This window comes from Dermacentor andersoni, chromosome 2 (assembly GCF_023375885.2).
Source record: "Dermacentor andersoni chromosome 2, qqDerAnde1_hic_scaffold, whole genome shotgun sequence".
NCBI lineage: Eukaryota > Metazoa > Arthropoda > Arachnida > Ixodida > Ixodidae > Dermacentor > Dermacentor andersoni.
Window position 1 is genome coordinate 198,552,198 of NC_092815.1, and position 6,627 is coordinate 198,558,824.

The 6,627-nt window shown below is 50.2% G+C and overlaps 1 pseudogene; it reads right to left on the reverse strand.

The window, feature by feature from the left end:
- Window positions 1–506: 506 nt before the first annotated feature.
- On the reverse strand, window positions 507–2,497 carry LOC129387372 (putative nuclease HARBI1; annotated as a pseudogene).
- Between the last annotated feature and the right edge of the window lie 4,130 nt (window positions 2,498–6,627).

Sequence of the window (6,627 nt, forward strand, 5' to 3'; positions counted from 1 at the left end):
TCATATTTTGAAAGAAAAAGAAAAGGTGCAAAACTGAAGCAGGAGCTCCTGAAAAAACGGCTGCAGGCGGATGACTCTGATTAAAGGATATTTGTAATAGTAACCTGTTGAAGTGCAAAGGCAAGTAAACGTAGCTAAGGTTTTCAATACATTATGCCGCAATTGATGGCAAGAATGCTCAGGTTCTTGTTTGTTTTGTTTCACAGGTAACAACTAGTCATTCTGCATATGTACCTATTGTATTTTACTTTAAATAAATTATGTCATTTTCAGAAGAAAGAGTAGGTCTGAAATGTCGTTTTTTAAACTACAACATGTCATGTTTACAAATAGCAATGTTTTGCTCACTGCACACAGCGTTTTACTCAGTGCAAGGTCAGCCAGCTTCATCTGGTACATTGCGGGTGACTTGAACATATTTGTCCAGTAGCTAGCAAACACTTTCAATGGTAACTCGAACATAGCTTTTCCAAGTACCTTACACTGCTCACAATAGACACTGTGTAGCTGCATGTTTAAATGAAGTCCACTTCACCGTTCCTGTGCCCAGAGGAAAAGCACCGACGGATGTAACAGCTGCGTACTTGTGTGCACAGAAGCGTGCCTGGATCGCCTTGGGTAGTACTGTCAGGCAGACTCACATCGAGGTGTTCCTCATCAGGACGTGGACAAGGGTCTCGCAACATACAGGCAAGGTTGTGCATGCTGCACAAGCTGTAATAATGGCTGCAGGCTGGTCAGTCTTTGTCAGCAGCTTTACCCTCAGGCAAGCGAAGCGCCTCTTCCATACGCCAAATGCACGTTCCACGCTGTTTCGCGTTCTTATATGACCGGAGTTGTACCTGCAGGAGAAAAAAATAATATGTAAAAGAAATTCATAAGCAACAAGCAATACATTTAGATGGAATTTTGAACAGGCCCAGTTACAGCCATACTTCACTGCGTCACAGTGAATGCGAACAATTTAGTTATTTTGTTTAGCAGGCAAGTAGTAATATACATTTTTTAAATCTTTCAACTGTACTCGCTAGCTCCCCATGGGATTACCATTCAGACACTGTGAAGCCTATGCGCCCTTCGAGATAACGAACCAAACAGTAAATGGCCAGTGTGGCAATGTGGGCAGTAATACTGCTCAGAGACTGGAGTAAGGCATGTGGGGGATTGTACATAAGGAGCCACAAAATTTCAGAGGTTTATCTTCCCATTTGTTTGCGTGCTCTGCTTCTGTACGTTATGTGTTCAATGTACAAGTATCTCTGTCATTTGCAAATGAAATAGTACGTTTGCATTCTCTGTTTCTTTACATAACACTCAAGATTTAAGCAAAGTTCAATAGCACTAAACATAAAGAGTGCATGTATAATGACTGGTCATACCAAGTTGCATGTGCCATTACCTGTTTTCGGGATCAGTGCACGGATCCCTCAGCGGTGTCATGAGGAACGGTAGACAAGCGTATCCCTAGTCACCAAGGAGAACGCCAGGCACAGCTCTTTTTTGCTCATACAGCGCCATGACTCTGCTGTTGGCGAAAATTCTGCTGTCATGCACGGATCCAGGCCAACTTGCTACAAGGTCGAAAAATTGCAGCTCTGGACCAGTAATAGCCTGTCAACAAATAAGTGTGCATATATTTAAAATGGTCACGTCTGACAAGAACAACCATGCGTGAACATGCGTAACTTGCATGCATCCTTTCTGATCAACCAACATGATACATCATATGTATTCTGCCTATATTTCACATCAGTGCACCATATTTGGCGGCACTTTCTGATGCATAACCTACGTACAGGTGGGGGATCACTGCTTAGCGCACTAACATCTTCAATGTGAATTATTCCACTCCAAAATATTCAGTAAATACAAAAATGGTGATCGCAAATGCAGCGAATTTTGTGAGACGCCATGTTTCACTAGTGATAGCAATTAGCACCACAAAGTGACGCTTCACAGTACGCCGCTATATGTGCCACAAATATACAGCCATCGTTCTATATGAAACGCAACGGCACATTTTTTCAAAGCACTTAGGTGTACTGCACGCCAAATAAGGTGACATCTTCGCAACGCGCTCAATTAAATGTACGGCGTTAATGACAGGAAAATCTGTATGGCTACGCGTCTTTACTCAAGCGCAAACAGTGCCTATACAAGATACTGTCTTAGGAATTGTCGCCTTCATTGTGCGAGGGGTCGGCGCACGAGTTAGGCAATCCTGCGGACGACTGCACTTCGCTGTACTGAAGATGCAAAGGTGTGCATACATGACATAGCTAGCAGCTACTAATGCGACAGTAAATTCACACGAGAAAGCAGTAATCGGAGAATACAAACCAATACGTAAGCTTACCTGCACGTTAATCGAGAAGAATCCTTTGCGGTTGCGGAACACCTCGGCATTCTCACCCCCAGGACTGACGATGGGGATGTGCGTACAGTCAATACACCCGGTGACACCGGGGAACCGGCCAAATTCGTAGAATCGGGCCATCACACCCTGCGCTTCAGCTGCCGTGGGGAGCCGCACATATTTCGGAAACAGGCGTACGCATATGGCTTGCGTAATTTCCCACACACAACGGGACACATACTGCTGGGAAACATGCACCAGGTCGCCCACAACGGTCTGAATGGCAGCAGTGCCGTAAAAGCGAAGCGTTAGGAGAAGCTTCAGCAGCGGTGGAAACGGCGCTCCCCTTTGGTCTGTGTTGTCTTTCAATTGCAAATCGGACATGATGGCCAACACGGACGCCTTGGTGAAGCGGAACCTGACGGCAAACTCTTCTTCACTGTACACTTATGGGGTTTACCGCGGCGCGAAGTGACCTCACTGCGGGTGAATACCGGTACACTTCTCCGAACACAAACTCACAGCCACGCTTCACAAATTCCACAAAGTCAGCCGCACTGTCATCTCGCCACGACGCCATTTCTTCTTTAACTGCGTTGAATCAGCTCAAGGCGCTGACGAACACGCTTGCCACCACACTCGCGGTACTCCGCAGGCGGGCGATAGCGCGCACGCGCAAGCATACGTCACGTGGTCAAGCACAGAGGTGAAGCGCTCGTTCAGGGCCAGGAGCAGCGTAAGGACGCATGAAGGCAGCGACAGCTTCCTAACCTTACGTGAGGCTTCTTTCAGGGGCTATTTATAGTCCGACGTAACGCACGCGCACGCTAGGTCACGTCGGCGAAAACGACCCCTCCATAGTCGGGCGCACCGGCGCAGCCAACGTAACCGGCGGCTTCACACGCGCCCCGACGGGCCCGGCGGCGACATGGCTCCTGAGCCATTCGCGCGTCGGAGTTGGCGGAACTCTCGCACCACAATGCATTGCGCGAGAAGAAAAAGGCGCCAACACAACTCCGCAGACGGCTTTTGCGGACGGCGCGCGACTTGGCGAACGTTCTACGCATGCTCCGAAGATAGCAGCCTACAGCGCGCGCGTTGAAGTATAGAGGGGATGGCATCTCGGCTGACACAGCGCACCCGACGTAGCGTGACTGACCGCGAACGACGCTCACCCGCGCGCAGATAACGTCGGACTATAAACGGGCCTTACAGCGAACGACTGATGGAGGGAGCAAGCGTAGTCTGAAAGCTCCCTTGGCTCGTACTCACGTAAGGAACGGTTGCCGCATGCCTGGGTCCGAGAGGATCTCTTAAAAGCTCTACGCGAACACCACTATTTAATAAAAAGATGTTGTGTCGTCGCATAATTTTTAAATTGAAGTGCTAATATAGAGACGTATACGCTCTTTCTTCTAGTATTGTTTACTAAACGTAAAAAAGTTCTACATTATAGCGCAAAACCTGATGGTCACCAGCAACGCTGGCACGCCGGCGTCATGCAACGCCTAGCAACGCCTAGGAACGCCACTCATCGCGAACGTGCGGCTGATAGGAGCGCCTCTTCCTCTTTACAATCACACACACACACTCTCTCTCTGATATAAACATTCCTGCCAAGACAGCCCGCGCGTCCCGCGCTCACATGGTGCTCGCGCTTTTCCGCAGGTCAGCGACAGCGCGCGTGCGCAAGCAAACGTCACGTGGATAAGCAGTGAGGCGAAGCGCTCCTTCAGGGTCAGGAGCGGCGTAAGGAGGCACGAAGGTAGCTTCGGCCATACCTTACGCGGAGGAAGCACCAAGGAAACCTTCACTGAGGGCTCCTCAGTAAGGAAGCTTTCAGAGTGGCATAAGGTGGCCTCACCAGAATGAAGGCTGCCTTACTGAGGTAAGGCGCTCGGAGCTGCCTTACGCTGAGGAAGCACCAAGGAAGCCTTCACTGAGGGCCCCTCAATAAGGAAGCTTTCAAAGTGACATAAGGCAGCCTCACCGCAATGAAGGTTTACTTACTGAGGTAAGGAAGGTTTTATTGTTTGGCCCTAGGCCTCGGTGCCCTCCTAGTCCAGAAGAAAGACGGACATGAACGGGTGATATCTTAGTTTGGCCGGTCGCTTTCAAAAGCGGAAGGCAATTATTCTACGACTGAAAAGGAATGCCTCGCCATCGTTTGGGCTACAGCAAAATTCCGCCCTTACCTATACGGCAGGCCATTCAAAGTCGTCGGCGGCCATCACGCGGTGTGTTGGCTAGCTAAATTAGACACTTCAGGACGGCTGACGAGGTGGAGCCTCAGGCTGCAAGAATATGGCGTCACGGTAATCTACAAGTCCGGACGAAAACACTCAGACGCCGACTGCCTGTCACGCGCCCCCATCGATCCCCTGCCGGAAGACGACGAGGATGACGACGCCATCCTCGGAATAATAAGCGCAGAAGACTTCACTAAACAACAACGAGCAGACCCTGAGCTAAAAGGCCTCGTCGAGTATTTGGAAGGGAACACCGACGTAGTACCTAGGGCATTTAAGCGCGGATTGTCTTCGTTCACATTACAAAACAACCTGCTCGTACAGAAGAACTTCTCACCAGTCCGCGCTAGCTACCTTCTTGTTGTTTCGTCAGCGCTGCGTCCAGAAATAATGTACGCCCTACATGACGATCCAGCCGCTGGGCACCTAAGATTCTCCCGAACGCTGTCGAGCATACAGGGAAGGTATTACTGGCCGCGTCTCACGGCCGACGTCGCTCGTTACGTCAAGACATGCCGAGACTCTCAGCGACGCAAAGCTAGCAGGACTACTACAGCCGATCAAACCTTCTTGCCGACCATTTCAGCAGAGGATGGATTTTTTGGGACCGTTTCGGGCATCAACATCTGGAAATAAGTGGATCGTCGTGGCGACGGAATATCTCACCCGCTTCGCTGAAACTAAAGCTCTACCGAAAGGCAGCGCAGCTGAAGTGGCGAAATTTTTCGTCGAGAACATTCTGCTGCGACATGGTGCCCCAGAAATCCTCATCACCGACAGAGGAACAGCGTTTACAGCAGAGCTCACCCAAGCCATTCTGCAGTACAGCCATACAAGCCACAGGAGGACAACTGCCTATCACCCGCAGACGAATGGTCTCACGGAGCGCCTGAACAAGACTCGCCGACATACTAGCAATGTACGTCGACGTCAAGCACAAGACGTGGGACGCGGTCTAGCCGTGCGTAACCTTTGCCTACAACACGGCGGTGCAAGAAACAACACAGATCACGCCGTTTAAGCTGGTTTACGGCAGGAACCCGACGACGACGCTCGACGCCATGCTGCCGCACGTCACCGACAAAGAGAATCTTGACGTCGCGACCTTTCTCCAGCGCGCCGAAGAAGCCCGACAACTCACCCGCCTACGGATCAAGAACCCGCAGCGTACCGGCAGCCGACACTACAACCTCCGAGGACGCTTCGTCGAGTACCAGCCCGGTGACCGTGTTTCGGTTTGGACCCCTATACGCCGATGAGGACTGAGCGAGAAGCTTTTGCGTCGCTATTTCGGACCGCACAAGGTCATCCTACGTATTGGGGCACTGGACTATGAGGTCGTACGAGATGGCATTTCGCTATCACAGCGGCGCTGCTCACGACCTGAAATAGTCCACGTTGTGCGACTCAAGCCGTACTACCAGCGTTAATGAACTTTGGGACTTCGCGTAACTGACCTGCGGACTTTGTTTCTTTTCGTTGTTTTGTTACTTACGTTTAATAAGTGTCCTCTTGTGTTTCGCTCTCTTATATTTGTAGCATCGGGACGATGCTTTTTAAGAGGGGGGGGGGGGGGGTATTGACACGTGTACTTATCTTTATCGGGCGACCACGTTTCGCCGCCTAACAAATGTAATCTCACAGCGCGGGACGCGCCTGCATGTATCCGAAGTTTCTGGAAAGTTATCGATGCTTCTATCCGCTATCTGTTGCCCCGAACCTTATGTTATCTGATTTCATCGCGTGGCGCGAATGGTGCAGAACTTTGTGGAAGGCACGCGAGTCCGAACTATTAGTCTGGAACATTCGACGACTGCTGTATAAAAGCCGACGCGCTCGACCCGATCAGATTTTCGACGATCGCCGACCGTGTTAGCCGCTATCGCTGTGCTATTAGTGTAGCCTGTTTCTGTGGGCACAGGTTCGCACAATAAAAGTTAGTTTTGTCTTTCATGGTATTGCTACTGTGTTCTTCAACGTCACCACCACGAGACAGTATTTTTGTTCGCGTTCGGCTAGCAA